The sequence below is a fragment of the Pan paniscus genome, chromosome 9, assembly GCF_029289425.2.
Source record: "Pan paniscus chromosome 9, NHGRI_mPanPan1-v2.0_pri, whole genome shotgun sequence".
Taxonomy (NCBI): Eukaryota; Metazoa; Chordata; class Mammalia; order Primates; family Hominidae; genus Pan; species Pan paniscus.
This window is the reverse complement of record NC_073258.2, coordinates 83,949,476-83,967,626: the sequence shown is the minus strand read 5'-3', so window position 1 is coordinate 83,967,626 and position 18,151 is coordinate 83,949,476. Positions and strand designations below refer to the sequence as shown.

At 42.8% G+C, this 18,151-nt stretch overlaps 1 protein-coding gene across 7 annotated transcripts in view; it reads left to right on the top strand.

The window, feature by feature from the left end:
• The window catches only part of RAB30 (RAB30, member RAS oncogene family), a 98,493-nt gene that overhangs the window by 35,965 nt on the left and 44,377 nt on the right, over nucleotides 1-18,151 (top strand). Inside the window, exon 1 of one of the 7 annotated variants that reach the window (XM_034933459.3) lies at nucleotides 1,302-1,825. The exons of 4 other annotated variants lie outside the window; for them this stretch is intronic. The gene's annotated coding sequence lies outside the window, so the exon portion shown is untranslated. Of the gene's footprint in view, nucleotides 1-1,301; nucleotides 1,871-18,151 lie in introns of those variants that run through there. 2 more of the 7 variants (XM_003821989.8, XM_034933455.4) reach the window with 2 other exon arrangements.

Sequence of the window (18,151 nt, the reverse complement as noted above, 5' to 3'; positions counted from 1 at the left end):
TACATATTAAGTATTCAGTCCACCACCAGTCAAAGCCTGGCACTTAATTCTGAACATGCATAGAAGAGTTCTATCAAGTTTCAGCCTCATTAATGGAACTGTTTGTGTGTTGTGCCTGTGTGTGTGTGATCCATAAGATGCCTGTGACTTCCCGCAAGTAACACTTGCCTGGCTGGATAGACAGTTCTAACCCAGGGTGTCAGCTGCTGCACTGAGTGATACTCAATCTGATTACCCAGGGGTGCCAAGCACAGAGGCTTCACTGGAGAGCTGAACACAGACCCTAAAATTAAATTATCAAACCTAACATCGTGTGGCCCAGTCTGGTTGTCAAGATAGATGCTGTGTCTAGACAGTCATCTCCCTTGGGAAATCACAGTTGCTTAAAAAGGAGGCACGTGGTCTCCTGTTAAGAATACAAAACAGGCCTGTGAGCTGTTGAGGAAGAGGTTGCTGCTTGAGGTTGCATGGGCCTATGGAGCAGGGCCTGGGGAAAGATGCTGTCTGCTTCTATACTCATGTGAGTCTCTGGATCATGGTGGTGGCCTTCTCCTTCACTCATGTCGGGACAACTGAGTCCATGGTGCATGGGAAGGTAGAGACATAGCTATCACCTTCCCCAGAGCCAGCGATACTGTGCCTCCACTGAAGATTGCTGGGAGGAATTGAAAGGCAAGTCTGGAATATGCATTACCTGCTGGGGAGGGGAGCAGAAATCTTGCTGCAGCTTGCGTGCTTGGCATGATGATCTAGGTGGCTCCCTTCTGAATGCTGTTAGGATGAGTGTTTTAAGGTGAACACTCTAGAATTAGATAGACCTGGGTTCCAATCGTGGTGATGCAGTGACCTTGATCAAATTATTGAATGTCTGAGCCATAGTTTGCTCATTATTAAATGGAGGTAATAATGACCTGTATCTTATCTAGTTGCTGTGAGGATTAGATGATACGGCGCATGTAAAAATATTAGCTTAGTGCCTGGCACATAGCCAGTGGTCAATAAATGACCATTCTTTTTATTAGTCAGGATTTTGAGTTTAGTATTTCTTTTTCTTTCTTTTCATTTTTTTCTGCTCTCTGTGAACAAAAAGTTTGATACTTCTGATGAGCCTCACCCACACTGAACTTTCAGTCTTGCTTCCCCTCTTGCTAACTGTGTTCCTTGGACAAGTTATGGAACCTCTCTGAGTCAATGTTCTTATCTGTTACATGCAGTTTACAATTCCCATCTCACAGTGAGGATGAAATGAGATCAGAGCACCTGATACATAGTAAGTGCTCAAAATACTTATTTCCTCCCACCTTGGTTCTGGAGTATCTGAAATACGGCCCCTTTAAGCTTGTTAAGATTCCTCACTAGCCTTGTATGCAGCTGTGGGCAGAGAGCTTTGGCAGAAGGAAAGACTTTTTGTTTTTTTTTAAATGACTGTTTCATAATCTGTTGGCTCAAATCTGCTGCTGCCACACCCTGTGCCTCTCAGGGTCCCTGGGTCCTGTTGCAGTTATCATATGCCTCACCTTTAACCTAAATGACTCTGCGAAGTGGCTGCTGTGGAAGGATTTACTGAGTGCAAAATGGATTTTCTTCCCTGCTCTTTGGGGCAAAGCTGGCTCAGAGATTCTTAGCTGCAGGGGGAGGGGCTGGCAGGCCTGAACTGCAGTTGGATTTAGCAGCCAGGGGTTTTCTGGTTTTCATTAAAATTCTCTGGCTGTCTTTCGGGATAGCTCCATTGGATATGACTGTGCACTGGAGCCGGTTGTGCTGTTCTCTCAGCTGTACACACCCATCAAATCACAGTGCCCCTGAGGACGAGAGAAAATTGAAGGTAGGCAATAGCCTGGCTGAGGGGTCTTGCTCAGCAATCTTTGTGGTAAGTGGCCTCCGTTTATAACTGCAGAGCTTGAGTTTTGCAAAGTCTTAAATACAGATGGGGAGGCATACATGGCTGAGCTGGGAATGGGTTGCAGAGAGAATCCTGTTACAGCTTGCTTTTGAGGATGGACTTGCTCTTGAGGACAGATGGAGGTTTCCTGGCAGCTGTCGAGGTCCCCAAGTGTTACATTAATGAAAATGGCCTGATCTGATTATTCTTTTTTGTTTTTGTTTGTTTGTTTTTTTTTCATTTGATCTGATCATTCTTTGGAGGTACTTGATACCCTCATATGCCCAAGGGTCTTGAGGTTGGGTGATGCAGTTTTCTGAGGGTGACAGGCTGAATTAAAGAGGATTGAGATTTTTATTTATTTATTTATTATTGTTTTCTTAATTCCCAATGTGATAGCAGAGGATTCAGTTTTGAATGTTAATTTCTGGTGGCTGAAGGAATCTCACTTGAGACTGAAACTTGAGCCTGCAAACCTAGGTTCAAATCATGACTCTGTTATTAACTTGCCTTATGACCTTGGGCAAGTTACTTTCCTGGATTTCAGCTTCACAGTGTGGTTGTAGGGATTAAGTGAGATAAATTATGTAAAGCTCTTGGCATATCGAGTGTTCACAACAAATGGGAGATGTTATTAGTAATTGGCCTAAATTTGACCTGTCACTCCAACTTGCCAAGATATATTTTAATTCTGTAATATAAAACATTTGTTCCACATCCCTCCCAGCTTTGTGTCATTTAAGAACTTGAGGCAGGCCGGGCTCAGTGGCTGACACCTGTAATCCCAGCACTTTGGGAAGCCAAGGTGAGCAGATCACCTGAGGTCAGGAGTTCGAGACCAGCCTGACCAACATGGTGAAACCCCGTCTCTACTAAAAATACAAAAATTAGCTGGGTGTGGTAGCATGTGCCTGTAATCCTAGCTACTCCGGAGGCTGAGGCAGGAGAATCACTTGAACCCGGAAAGCAGAGGTTGTAGTGAGCTGAGGTCATGCCGTTGCATTCCAGCCTGAGTGACAGAGTGAGACTCTGTCTCAAAAAAAAAAAAAAAAAAAAAAGAATATGAGGCAAACATGTTCCCTAGGGCAAGCTGAAACTCCTCTCCCTGGAAAAATACATCAAAACCATATTATTATGTTCCCCAGTGAGATGCTTAAGATGTCGGGTATTTCATATCTAGGTAACTTAGAAAAAATGGATTTTTCCTATCATTCTTGATAGATAGATTATGAGAAAGCCATTTTAATTAATATTGGGTATAAATGTTCCCTGATGTTACTCCCAAGAGAGCATGATTAAGGTTCCTATTTGCCTTTAGAGTAAACTCTTTTTCCATTCTTTTCTCCTTTTACTCTACTCTTCAAACCCTGTGTTCTAGCTATGGTGGACTGCTTACATAAAAATAATTAATGCGAAACATACAATGCATATGAAAGAATGTTTTAAATACATATTTACAGTTTAAAGAAGAACATAAAAATTGTGGCCAGATGCAGTAGCACATGTTTGCAATTCCAGCTACTCAGGTGGTTGGGGTTGGAGGATTGCTTGAGGCCAGGAGTTCAAGACCAGCCTGGGCAAAATAGTGAGATGCTGTCTCAAAAAATAAAAGAAAGAAAATTGTGAATTTGCCATCCAATTTATCAGATGGAACATTATTTGTATCCTAGAAGCTGTTTGTCTACTCTCTGCCCTGAAATCATACCCCCTTTCCTCCTCACCAGACATAATGATTATCCTGACTTTTGTGTTCATCGTTCTCTTACTTTTCTGTACAGTTTAACCACCTGTGTTTGTATTACTAAAACAAATGTTGTTTTTTAAAAAACCAAGAAGCAAGCACAAACCAAGCAAGCTTTGTTACTGTTAGATCTAAACTCTGGGTCATAATATAGCTTTAGATTCCCAGAGGGTTTAAAAGGTTCTAATGGGGAAGTCAGTGGGCAAGGATGTGAGTGAGTCCTAGGAAATAAGGATCACTACTATTGAGACATCTGACAGGGTTGTAGTGTGGGCACACACTGGACATGTGGAATATGGTCACAAAGAGTGGACGGCTCTGTCTTTTCTACTTCCAGTCTTTCTTTGGCCTCCTTTCAGCTCTCAAGGGGTAGGTCAAAGCAAAACTCTTCTGTAGGATGAAGTGAACGTCACCAACTAACCCAAACAAATAGTGTGGACATGAGCAGGTACTTCATCAGCACATGGTCAAGACAAATAGAGGCAGAAAAGAACCTCGACCAAGTTTACCTATGCATTTTTTGTCAGGTTAAAAAGAGAATATGCAGGCCGGGCCTGGTGGCTCACACCTGTAATCCCAGCACTTTGGGAGGCCAAGGCAGGCGGACCACCTGAAGTTGGGAGTTCGAGACCAGTCTGACCAACATGGAGAAACCCCATCTCTCCTAAAAATACAAAATTAGCCAGGTGTGGTGGCACATGCCTATAATCCCAGCTACTCTGGAGGCTGAGGCAGGAGAATCGCTTGAACCCGGGAAACGGAGGTTGCGGTGTGCCGAGATTGCACCATTGCACTCCAGCCTGGCCAAGAAGAGCGAAACTCCATCTCAAAAAAAAGAAAAAGAAAAAAAAAAAAAGAATACGCAGCACCACTTACGGAATATTCTTACCCAAATGTTGACTCCTAAAATCTCATCAAGTCTCTAGTGCTAACTTTAATATATTGGAAAGATGGGGGTAAGGATGACAAGTTGAATTACACTCTAAGGAAACAAACAGAAAAATTTAGAATGTAGAACATTCTGTCAGACAACTGACTTGGCTTCCACAACAAGTCAATGACATGAAAAAAATAATAAAGTGACTTAAGAATTATAACCAGATGTCATGTGTGAACCTTGTTTTGATTCGGATAGTCTATGTGTTAGTTTGCTAGGCCTGCCATAACAAAATACCACACACTGGGTGGCTTAAGCAACAGAAATTAGTATTTTCACAGTTCTGGAGGCTAGGAGTCCAAGATCAAGGTGCTGGCAGGATTGGTTTCCTCTGAGGCCTCTCTCCTTGGCTTGCAGATGGCTGCCCTCTTGCCACCTCCTTGTATGGTCATTTCTCTATATATGCACACTCCCAGTGTCCTGCTACATGTCCTATTCTCCTCTTTCTATAAGAACACCAGTTAGATTGGATTAAGGCCCACCCTAACAATCTCATTTTAACTTAATTACCTCTTTAATGGCTCTATCTCCAAATACATGAACAGTCACATTCGAAGGTACTGGGAATTAGGGCTTCAACATGTGTATGAACTTGTGGGGGGACATAATTTAGTTTAATTGCAAAGAGACTTTTTTTTTTTGAGGTGGAGTCTTGCTGTGTTGCCCAGGCTGAAGTGCAATGGCACGATCTCAGCTCACTGCAACCTCTGCCTCCCAGGTTCAAGCAATTCTCCTGCCTCAGCCTCCTGAGTAGCTGGGATTACAGGTGCGTGCCACCATGCCTAGCTAACTTTTGTTTTTTAGTGGAGATGGGGTTTCACCATGTTGGCCAGGCTAGTCTCGAACTCCTGGCCTCAGGTGTTCTGCCCACTTCGGCCTCCTAAAGTGCTGGGATTATAGGCATGAGCTACCACACGCAGCCAAAAAAAGACTTTTTTTGGGGACAGGGTCTTGCTTTGTCTCTCAGGCTGGAGTACAGTGGCATGAACACGGCTCAACATAGCCTTGACCTCCTGAGATCAAGCAGTCCTCCCACCTCAGGCTCCCAAGAAGCTGGGACTACAGGCATATACCACCACACCCAACTAACTTTTTTTTTTTTTTTTGAAGAGATGAGGTCTCACCATGTTACCCAGGCTGCTCTTGAACTCCTGGTCTCAAGCGATCCTCCTGCTTTGGCCTCCCAAAATGCTGGGATTATAAGCATGAGCCACCACACCTGGCATTGAAAAGACATTAAAAAAATTTTTTAAAATGGCTTTTGGGTTATAAGTGGTTTTTGGTTACATGGATAAATTCTACAGTGGTGAATTCTGAGATTTTAGTGCACCTGTCAACCAAACAGTGTACACCCTACTCAGTATGTAGTCTTTTATCCCTCACTCCCCTTGCCCCCTCCTTCCCCAGGTCACAAATTTCATTATATTGCTCTGTATTGTTTTTGTGTCCTCATAGCTTAGTTCCCACTTAAGTAAGAAAACAAGGTATCTGGTTTTCCATTCCTGAGTTACTTCACTTAGAATAATGGCTTCCAGCTCAATCCAAGTTGCTGCAAAAGACATTATTCTATTCCTTTTCATGGCTGAGTAGTATTCTATGGTGGATATATACCACATTTTTCTTTATCCACTCATTGGTTGATGGGCACTTAGGTCAGTTCCATATCTTTGCAATTGTGAATTGTGCTGCTACAAGTATGCATGTAGATGTGTGTAAAAAGACATTTTTGAGATGATATCAAGGAATTACTGTTACTTTTTTTCAGGTGTGATAATAGTAGTATAATGTAAGAAGATGAATAATATAGAGATGAGTTCTGAGGTACATAGGAATAAAATGATATGATGTAGAATTTGTTTAAAAATATTTAAACAGCCTGGATGCTAAGGTTCATACCTGTAATCCCAGCACTTTGGGAGACTGAGGCAGGTGGTTTGCTGCATCCCAGAGGTTGAGGCTGCAGTGAGCCATGATGACACCACTGCACTCCAGCCTGGGCAACAGAGCAAGACCCTGTCTCAAAATAATAATAATAATAATAATAAAATATTTAAGCAAAGAAAAAAATGGGAAAGGGATAGATTAAGTTAATGTGTCAAAATCTTGGTAGGTGTTGAACTTTGGTAATGGGTGTTGGGGGGTCTGCTTTTATGTATATTTGAAAACTTTATAATCATATATTTAAAATATTTGAACACAACACAAAAGAGGGTTTAATGGCAGTGGGGTTGTTGGTGATGGCTGTCTTCAATGTGTCTGTCTCTTGAGTTACACTTCTTTATTCTGGTTGGCTACTTCCTGTGGTAGTCATGTTGGCGTCCTCTGTTGCTTGTCTTTGGACTAGATCTCTTGATGTTTCTTGTATACCACTTAGTGAAGGACATCCTCCAGGAGCTTTTTTTTGTTTGTTTTTGAGAAAGGGTCTCACTCAGTTGCCCAGGCTGGAGTGCAGTGAAGTGAAACAGCTCATTGTAGCCTCGAACTCTTGGGCTCAAGTGATCCTCTCAAGTACCTGGGACCACAGGTGCATGCCACCATGCCTGGCTAACTTTTTCACTTTTTGTGGAGATAGGGTCTCGCCATGTTGGTCAGGCTGCTCCCAAACTGCTGCGCTTAAGCAATCTTGCTGTCTTAGCCTCCCAAAGTAGGAGCTTCTTATAAAACGGTGCATGGAATATGAATTTCTGGGTCTTGTATACTTTAAAGTATCTTTCTTCTATTCTCATGCTTTATTGGTAGTTTATTTGGGTATTGCATTCTAAGTTGAAAATCATTTTCCTTCAGATTTTAAAGGCATTGCTTTATTGTCTTTTTATTGTTGCTGTAGAGAAGTTGGAAGGGTTCTGATTTCTGATTCTTTATATATAACCTATTTGTCTTTCCCTCCACTCTGACAGTTTGTAAAATCTTATCTTTGTCTGCAGTTTTCTGAAGTTTCACAGTGTGCTTCGTGTGCTGGGCCCTTTCAACCTGGCAACCTGCATCCTTCAGTTCTCTGAAATTTTATTGAATTATATTGTTATGATTTTTCTTTTTTCTGCTCTTTCCTGGGAATTTCTCTTATTTGGACTGGACCTTTAGAATATTCTTAACTTCTCTCTGCTGTTTCCATATCTTTGTCTTTTGATTTTATTCTTTAGAAGATTTCGATTTTATCATTCAATCCTTTTATTGAAGATTTAAAAAAAGTCTGCTATTATGTTGTCAATGTCTAAGAGCTCTTTTTGTTCTCTGTGTTTCCTTTATATAGCATCCTATTTTTGTTTCATGGATGTAGTTTTATTTCATTTTTGTGAGAATATTAATGGTATTTCTGCCCTTGCATATTATCTGTTTCCTTCAAGTCACTTTTTTTTTGTGTTTGCCATGGTCTGTATCTTTATTAGAGGCTTTCCCAAGATGTCACTCTAAAATGTGATCCTTGGCTGTGTTGCTCCTGATTAAGAGGGGGAGGAAAAAAGCTGTCAAGACCTTGACATTATGCTAAGTGAAAGAAGTCACTCACAAAAGACCACAGAGTGTAGGATTTCATTTATATGAAATGGCCAGAATGGACAAATCTATAGAGACAAAAAAATAGATTAGTAGTTACTTGCGGCTGGGGAGTTGGGGGAATGCAGAGTGACTACTAATGTGTGTAGGATTTTCATTGGGGGAATGGAAAATGTTCTAAAATTGATTGTAGTGATGGTTGTACAACTCTGTAAATATGCTAAAAACCATTGAAATGTACATTTTATTTTTTTCATTTAGTTCCTAGAGAAAATTGTATATTTTAAAAGGGTGAATTATATGGTATGTGACATAAAGCTCTTTTTAAAAAGTACCGTCAGGAAACTCTGAATACAGAATGGAGATAATTAGCTCTGAGCCTCACGGTAGGGTGATCTGGATGGGCTGTTTGTTGGGCTCCTCTGATTTTACCATCTTCAGGTTTTCCCTTGGGTACATTCACCAGCAAAGAGTCTTTCACTCTTCTTCGGATGGTGGGGTTCTATCTGACTATGTTTTGGTACTCAGGAGAAGAAACATGGGAACCTTTGCACTCTACCTTCTGTAGACATAGTGCCTTATCTATGATATGTTTCCCCCTCATCCACGCTGGATACTGCCAGGCCAAAGACACTCTTACTTTTTATTATGGGGAATGCTAAAGATTTACAAAAGTAGGGAGGGCAATACAGTGAATTCCCATGTACCCATCATTCAGGTTCACTAGTTTTCACTTGATGGATATTTTAGTTTGCTTTGTATCCTGCAATCCCCTTCCTCAGATTATTTCAAGCAAATACTGGATATTTCTGTTTTGTGCTCCCCAGAGACAGGCCTTTGGAGTTTTGTTAATGAGGAGGGGGAATCTAGGTATCTAACTCCTTGAGTAGCCTTCTCTCTTGTGTTCTTTATTCTAGCTTCCTATACACCTGCTCTAGGAGTACAAGGTACTGTCAGTTCCTGTGTTTTTTAAGGATTCTGTGGTTTAAATCAGCTGAATTCCACATTTTCTGAGTATGCTAAGTCAATTACTACTTGTTCATCTGCTTCCCAAGCTTCCAAAATTTGACACCATTGTCTTCTCTTATCTTCTCTGTACTTATAAGGTTTTTTTTAATAAAAAGAAAGCACTTTACTGAATTTTTGTGGGGTTTTTGGAATAAGTGAAATTAGATGCAGTAGTTCAGTGTGACACCTTCTCCAGATTGGCTGCTCTTTTTATTCTTTTCAATCTTGCCCTATCCTATTGTTAGTCCATTTTTGCATTACTACAAAGAAATACTTGAAGCTGGGAAAATTATAAAGAAAGGAAATCTAACTGGCTCACAGTTTTACAGGTTTACAGGAAGCATGGTGCTGGCCTCTGCTTCTAGTGAGACCTCAGAAAGCTTACAGTCATGACAGAAGGTGACCGGGAGCCAGAATGTTACATGTGAGAGTGGAAACAAGAGAGAGTGAGGACAGAGGTGCCATACTCTTAACCAGATCTCACATGAACTACCGGAGCCAGAATTCACTCATCACCAAGGGGATGGTGCTAACCATTCATGATGGATCTATCCCATGATCCAAACACCTCACACCAGGCCACACCTCCAACACTGAGAATTACATTTCAACATGAGATTTGAAGGGGACAGATATCCAAATCATATCACGTATCCTATTCTACTCAGCCCTATGGCCTTATTTTTTTTTATGTATGTGTGTATGTGTATCTATATCTATGTCTTTTTTTTGAGACAGGGTCTTGCTGTGTAGCCTAGGTGGGAGTGCAGTGGCATGATCAGAGGTCACTGTGGCCTCAACCTCCCAGGCTCAAGTGATCCTCCCATCTCAGTCTCCCTTGTAGCTAGGGCTACAGATACACACCACCACACCTGGCTAATTTTTTAATTTTCTTGAGGAGATGGGGGTCTCACTATGTTTCCTAGGCTGGTCTCAAACTCCTGGGCTCAAGCAATCCTCCCACCTTGGCTTCCCAAAGTGCTGGGATTATAGATGTGAGTCACCATGCCTGGCCTTGTATCTATATCTATATCATCTATCTATATCTGTTTATCTATACCTATGTATATATTTTATTTGCCTGGAAAACTCCTTTTCAATTTTTTTAAGAACAAAGAGGAATTTTTCCTTATTTTAACATGCTTCTCTTTTGACCTTAAGCCCAGGCAAAGGTAAGGAGTCCCAGCTTCTGTGTACTCCCCTCTTATTATAGAAGTGTTTGCTTGCACTTTGCTGCATTACAGTTTGTTTACCTATCTGTCCTGGCTTGTGAAGTAACAACTATACATTATTTTTCTTTGTATCATGAGCACAGTGCCTCACTCCCAGTAAACATGTTAACTCTCAGACTGGATAATTCAGCATTGTAATTTCAGGAGTGGGGATGAGCTGCAGTGCCCCTTTCCTTCTTGTCTTTTACAAGCACAACTGTTTGGTAAATATAAAGGAGCAAAACATGCCCTGAGGGCTTGTTGTTATGCAATGTTGTTCCCTTTGCTTTCAAGTCTGGTGTTTTTTACACAGTCAGCAGGTTGCAGAGGGAGTGAGGGCAGCTATAACAGTGTAAACATCCTAACAAAGAATGAATGGACTCAGTCAGAGATGTGTTGTTTCCTTCGTTTGATTAAAAGGCTTATGGTCTACACTGTGCTTCACAATGAGAAACTTCTTAGTTCTGCAGCATCTTCCATTGCTTTTTCTCTTCTGACAAAATGTCAGGAGAATTTTTAAAAATTGCTGATTTTGTTGTTAAAAAATCAGATATGAAGGTATTATCAATGTGAAGTCCTGGTAAAATACAAATGGATAGCTTTGAAAGGGTAACATTTAACCTGTTGTTTCTTAAAGTGTGTTCTCCAAGTTGCTATACATCTTCCTCCAGGAGAAAAGAAATAGGGAACTTACTAGCGTTCAAACAAACTTGGGATGCTCGGTTAAACGGAGTTAAATAGGGTTTCCTACTTCAAGACACCTCAGATCTTGAAAGATGCTATAACTCTCTCCTCCAGGAGGAAAGAAATAGGGAATTAACTAGTAGTCAAACAAACTTGGGATGCTGAGTTCAACACAGTTAAGTAGGGTTCTTTACTTCACGCTTGTTACTGTGCATTGCAGATCTCTTAGAGGGGTACATGGTAGGCAGCATTTTCTAAATTTACTTTTCGTCTGAGTAACAGTAGCATTTCAGTGTTGTGTTTTGTGGAACACACACAATTCTGGAAACAGCCTCTTAGCTTAAATCCATCCTTTGTGGTCTTGTTCAAATGCCACTTCCTCTAAGGCTTTTCTGTCTAACCCCAGAGATATACAATGTTTTCCTTCTTTGAATTGTACTGCCTTCACTTGTCTAATTGTCTCCTCACCCTTCCCCTACCCTATAAGAGGTCATACATTTTTTGTACATGTTATATCACTTTCCACTGCATCAGGGACATTGCCTTCCATAAAACTGCTCAAGAAATGTTTGCAGTACTGCATTGGTTCCTTAGTTGAGTCATCCTAGAGTCCAGAGGGCACTGGCAGGGTGGGGAAGCCTGAGGCAGATCTGGAGTTTGAGACCCTCACTATTTTGGCATGTAGATGGGTGGGGAGCTTACTCGCTGTGTCCTTGCTGGACAAGGGCCAGTGTAAGAAGTTGGTCCTGAAGGGCAGAATTGGAAAGCGAAAAACAAGAGATGCTGACATTATCAATCAAATGTGCTGAAGGCCTATTGTATGCCTGTGGTAAGCTTTGAATACTTAAACTTAACGCTAACCTTTCAAGTTGGTGATATTCTTCTGATTCTCTAGATGAGAAAATGGGGCATCAGAAAGGCAAAGCAGAAGTAAGTACTGGGGCTACAAAGATGAATAAAATCCAGTCCTTCACCAAGAGGCCCCGGGATATGGAGTAGATAGTCTTATAAGTAAATAATTGTGAGCAGTGGGGTAACTGCACGGATTAAACTCTGTCGAGGTATTGTGGGAGAACCAAATAGGAGACTCTGACCTCTGTATGGGAGATGGGAGGGAAGGCATGGCAGGTGGTGAATCCAAGAAAGCTTTCAGAAGGAGAGTGATGCCTGAGCAAGGTGGAATAAGAATGCATGGGCTGAAGCATGGAGGTGAGACGTATCACGGGGAATTCACTGTTACTGGGCTATAAAATGTGAGTTTGGTGAGAATTGAGGCTGGCAAAATTGAGAGGATATTATAAACAGATTGAAGAGTTCTGGACTTGATTTTGAAATGGGAAGCCATTGTAGGGTTTTCAGTAGAAGAGCAACAAGCCAGCACGTGTTTTGGATATGTATTAGCCAAGGTGGAAGTGAATCTGAGCTGGGTAGGACCTGAGGCAGGGCCATCAGCTGGGGCTCTCAGCACTGGTGCAGGGGAGATAGGATGAAGTCTGACCCACGGCAGTAGCACAAGTAGAAGAGAGGAGGAGACTGGTTTGATAAATATTTAGCAGGTAAATCAGCAAGACAGGAGCAGACAAGAGTCAAGTACAACCCTCAGGCTTTGTGCTTGTGCATGCCTCTTCTTCCCTTAACCAACATTTCAAGTCTGCCCTTATCTGAGCGCTGACCTTAAGCAAATCCTATGTGAAATGTAGGTTTATGAACAATTAATTAGGAGACAGTGTTTTATGGGGAGATTGTGACATGAGATTTCTTTAAATACTGTTGCTTTCAGAGCATTTATATGTTGTGTATCTCAGAATTCATATTTTTCTAACTTCAGGAACAAATCTATTGGGTAAAGCAGTGGTTCCCAAGCTAGATTATCACCAGAATCAACTGAGAATATTTTCCCCCAACTATTAGAAAAATTTTAATCATACTAAGAATTTGAAAGAGTAACAAATTGAACACCCAAATACCCACCAACTAAATTAAACAATTGTTAACATTTTGTCTTATTTCTCATGTTTGTGTGTATGTGTATATATACATATATATATATACACATACATACATATGCATATATACATATATGCTGGACCATTTGAAAGTTGCAGATGTTATAACACCTCACCTGAAACTCTCATTTCAGCATGTGTATTCTAAGAATAAAGACATTTGATACAACATAAAATTGTATCTAAAACAAAAAACAAAGTGATCATCTGATATCAGGCCATGTTCATATTTTCCCAGTTGTGACCAGGGGGTATTTTTACTTCATTATTATTATTTTTTAAATTGCCCATTACTAATGAAAGAAACATTTTGTAGTACTCTAGATTTCACTTCTGATTCTGGTCAGTTATTCTTTTTTTTATTTAAAAGTTGTCTTTATTTTAAAATTATAAAATAAAGGATACTTATTTAAAAATTCAAGCAATGCAAAAATATCTAATAAAAATATCTAAAGTAAAAATTGGAAGACCTTTCTCCATTATTGGAAGTTAATGGAACAGACTTTCTTAATCAGAATATCTAGGGAAGGGATCTAGCAGTTTTATTTTTAAGAAGCTCTTTGGACCAAGTGCAGTGGCTCACACCTGTAATACCAACACTTTGGGAAGCTGAGGCAGGAGGATCACTTGAGGCCAGGAGTTCAAGACCAGCCTGGGCAATATAGTGAGACCATGTCTCTAGAAAAATTTAAAAATTAGCTGAGTGTGGTGGCATGTGCTTGTAGTCCCAGCTACAAGGGAGGCTGAGGTGGGACAATCACCTGAGCCTGGCAGGTCCAGGCTTCACTGGCCATGTGATTGTGCCACTGGATTCCAGCCTGGGCAACAGAGCAAGGCCCTGTTCCCTGTCTCCCCCACCCCTTCACCCCCACCCCTAATAAGAACAAGCTCTTTGGATGAGTTTAATGCAATTCAACTGGTACCAGCATTTAGGAAACACTGGCCTATTGTAAGGCATACCTACAGCCGTGATTTTCACTTGTGATCAAACCAAGAAGTACTTAATTAAGTGCCTATGATGCATTGAGCTATGTTCTAGGAATGTGAATGATCTAATGAAATACATAAAATATATGATCTGTCTTCAAGAACATCTTGTTGGAGAGATAAAACTGACATTCACAAAGTCATTAGGAGGAAGGGAATTAATATTTATAGAGCACTTCCAATAGGCCAGGTACTGTGACAGATGCTTTACAAAAATATCTCATTTAAATCTCACAACAGCCCTTGAGGTAGTGACATGGGATCTTTGAGGCGTTGCTTTTCTGGCTGGAAACCTGTGGCCGGTGGCGCCTTTGCCCTAGTTTTGCTCAGGCCTTCTGGGCTTGTTCCGCCCACTCGGCCTGGCAGGCTGTGCTCAGCTCATGCTACCGGGCTGGATCCCATGCCTCCAAGGGAGACTGGAGTCAGGCGTGGAGCAGAGAGAGGTGTGTGAGTGAGCATGGAGTCTGGCCTCTGCACAACCAGACATCCCAGCTGCTGCTGCCAGGCGGGCAGCTCAAGGTGCTTGCATGGGCGCTAGCTCTCTGTGAGGCTGCAGCTGGACCAGGTGCGCCGCAAGCAGCTTTCCCAGCTGGCACTGGGGAATGAGGTGGTGCCCGGAAGCTTGGAGGCGCCAGGAACCATAGGGCCCGGAAGAGGGAGTCACAGCCCTGGATCAGGGAGCTCCCAGGTCTGGGCTTCCTGGAGGGCCACAGCTCGTCTCTCCTCTTCACTCATAACCTGGCGAGCAAGGGACATGTTTCAATCCTGTTTGTGTTACAGCAACTCTTTTAGCCTCACCATTCAGTGAGTCTCAAGTTCTTGTCCTATGACCAGGAAGAATGAGGTACACAGACAGGCGGAAGGGTAAGCAAGACAGAGAGTAGCTTTATTGAGCAATAGAACAGCTCAGAGAAGACCCGTAGTGAGCAGCTCCTCTCCATGGCCAGGATGTCCTGATGAGTGTTTAACTCCTAGCGGAGAGGATAGCTCCTCTCTGCAGGCAGGTTGTCCCAACAAGTGTTCAGTTCTCAGCAGAGAGGGTAGCTCCTGCTATCAGCAGAGAAGGTAACTCCTCTCTGCAGCTGGTCATCCTGTCATCTGCAGCTCTTGGCAGAGAGGAAGTGGCTCCTCTCTGCGGGCAGGTCATCCCATTGTCTGCAGCTCTCAGCAGAGAGGAGCCCCTAGAGTTGGTGGCTCCTCTCTGTAGCTCTCAGCAGAGAGGAGGCCATAAAGTGAGTGGCTCCACTCTACAAGCAGGTTGTCCCATTGTCTGCAGCTCTCAGCAGAGAAGGTAGCTCCTCTCCACAACTGGTTGTCCCATCCTCCCTCTGTTCCGTGGTCTGACTGAGCCCAGGGCTTTTATGAGTCTTAGAGGGGAAGAAGTGCATGCAATTGGTCCATGGGTGGCCATGGGCAGGCTGAAAAAGGCACCACAAATCTCCAACCTGGTTTGTGGGACTCACAGCCCAACTCCCAGGCTTCAGGCTCCCCTGGCCTGAAGGTGGGGTCTCAACAGGGACTCGCCCCCTTCTGTCCAGGAGCTTGTCTGCCTCCTGCCTCAGTTGTGGCAACAGGCACAACAGGCTGCTCATGCCAACGGGCAAGTGCAGGCCAGCGCAGAGCCGCCCTCAGCCCCCACCTTGGCTTTTTCCCATGTTTGTCGGTGCCTAAAGTCCGGAGGGGGCTGAGGCAACAGAGTCCTAGCATGAGCACACCCAGCCAGGCTGTGACAGTGCCCGAGCTTGGCCCCAACCCTGCTCTGAGATTAGAGCAGGCATAAGGAGTGGGGGAGAGGCCAGGCAGTGGGAGCAGGCACCTCTGAGCCTGCACAGGCAAGCGGGGGCCTTCCTGGACCCCCAAGAGTACAGGGATGCCTGGGTCTGGAGCCGTGGTTTGAGTGGCTGTAGCTGTGCCCAAGAGGGTGGGGCTTCTACCTGCTCCATGGAGTGGGAGGCCTGGGTCTGCAGCCATGGTTTGTGTAGCTGCAGTGGCACCTGGGTAGCTCCCTCCCCAGTTCAGAAGGGGTGGAGCTCCTGCTTGTCCCTGGCTCTCGCTAGCTCCATGGAACATGCAGTCCTGGCCACGCCTTCCAGCTGTAGCCAGCATGATGGCAGTGGCTGCTCCAGACAGCTCACCACTGTCATCAGTAGGCAGTATTATTCCCATTTTCTAGTTAGGGGAACTGAGTCTCAGGGAATGACTTGCCCAAAGTCATTCAGCCTGTAAGAGATGGAACAGAGCCATAATTTTAACCCAAATCTATCTGAATCATTCCATTAAGCTACCTCTCATGGTAACAATAGCCAACAATTGTATTGAATTTCCTACTGAAAAAAAGTACTCTTGCTCCCACTCTGATATTTGAATCAGAGAATGATTATAAGACCAAATATGATCAAGAGCTAAATTTGTGTGTACTAGTAACTTAGTGTTCTAAAGGTTCAGAGATGGAGAGATGAGGGAGGACTTCGTGGGGGAGATGGCATGTCTGCTGCCCTGAAGGAAGAAGCAAACTAGAACAGTTAATGGGAAGCTAGGTGAGAGAAAGATGGGGCAGGGGAGTGGGGGTTTGTGTTGCCACATGGTAAAACAGGGTAGGCATGGAAAACAGGTGACAAGAGGCCACTTCCTAGCCACTTGCTTCCTGAGATAGCCAGGCAAAAGGGAAAGAAACAAAATTACCTGTACCTTAATTTCCATCTTCACTTTTGCTGAGCATAAATACATAGTTGTTATTTTTTAAAAAAACCTTTTGGCCTGGTGTGGTGGCTCATGCCTGTAATCCCAGCACTTTGGGAGGCTGAGGTGGATGGATCACTTGAGGTCAGGAGTTCGAGACCAGCCTGGCCAATGGGCAAAACCCCCATCTCTACTAAAAATACAAAAATTACTGGGCATGGTGGCACATGCCTGTAATTCCAGCTACTCAGGAGGCTGAGGCATGAGAATCACTTGAACCTGGGAGGTGGATGTTGCAGTGAGCCGAGATCGTGCCACTGCATTCCAGCCTGGGTGATGGAGTGAGACTCTGTCTCAAAACAAAACAAAACAAAACAAAAAGCACAAAAGAACTTTTTACACTCAAATAAAGCCAAATACTTACAGCCAACTGATCTTCAACAAAGCAAACAAAATATAAAGTGGGGAAAGGACACCTTGACAAATGGTGCTGGGATAATTGGCCAGCGAAATGTAGAAGAATGAAACTGGATCTTATACAAAAATCAACTCAAGATGGATCAAAGACTTAAGTCTAAGACCTGAAATCATTAAAATTCTAGACAATATCATCAGTAAAACTCTTCTAGATGTTGGCTTAGGCAAAGAGTTCATAGCCAAGAACCCAAAAGCAAATGTAACAAAAACAAAATAAATAGATGGGACCTAATTAAACTAAAAAGCTTCTGCACAGCAAAAGAAATTATCAGCAGAGTAAACGAACAACCCACAGAGTGGGAGAAAATACTCACAAACTATGCATCTGACAAAAGACTAATATCCAGAATCTACAAGGAACTCAAACAAATCAGCAAGAAAAAGAACAAATTAATCTTATCAAAAAGTGGTTAAAGGACATAAATAGACAATTCTCAAAAGAAGATATACAAATGGTCAATAAACATGAAAAAGTGCTCAACATCAGTAATTATCAGGGAAATGCAAATTAAAACCACAATGAGATACCACCTTACTCCTCCGAGAATGGCCATAATTAAAAAATCAAAAAATAGTAAATGTTGGTGCAGATGTGGTGAAAGGAAACACTTTTTTTTTTTTTTTTGAGATGGAGTCTTGCTCTGCAGCCAGCCTAGAGTGCAGTGGCACAATCTTGGCTCACTGCAACCTCCGCCTCCCAGGTTCAAGTGATTCTCCTGCCTCAGCCTCCCGAGTAGCTGGGACTACAGGCGCATGCCACCATGCCCAGCTAATTTTTGTATTTTTAGTACAGACAGGGTTTCACTATGTTGGCCAGGATGGTCTCAATCTCCTGACCTTGTGATCCACCTGCCTTGGCCTCCCAAAGTTCTGGGATTACAGGCGTGAGCCACCATGCCCAGTGGAAAATGAAACACTTTTACACTGCTGGTAAGAATGTAAACTAGTACAACCACTATGGAAAACTGTACAGAGATTCCTTAAAGAACTAAAAGTAGAACTACCATTTGATCCAGCAATGCCACTACTGGGTATCTACCCAGAGGA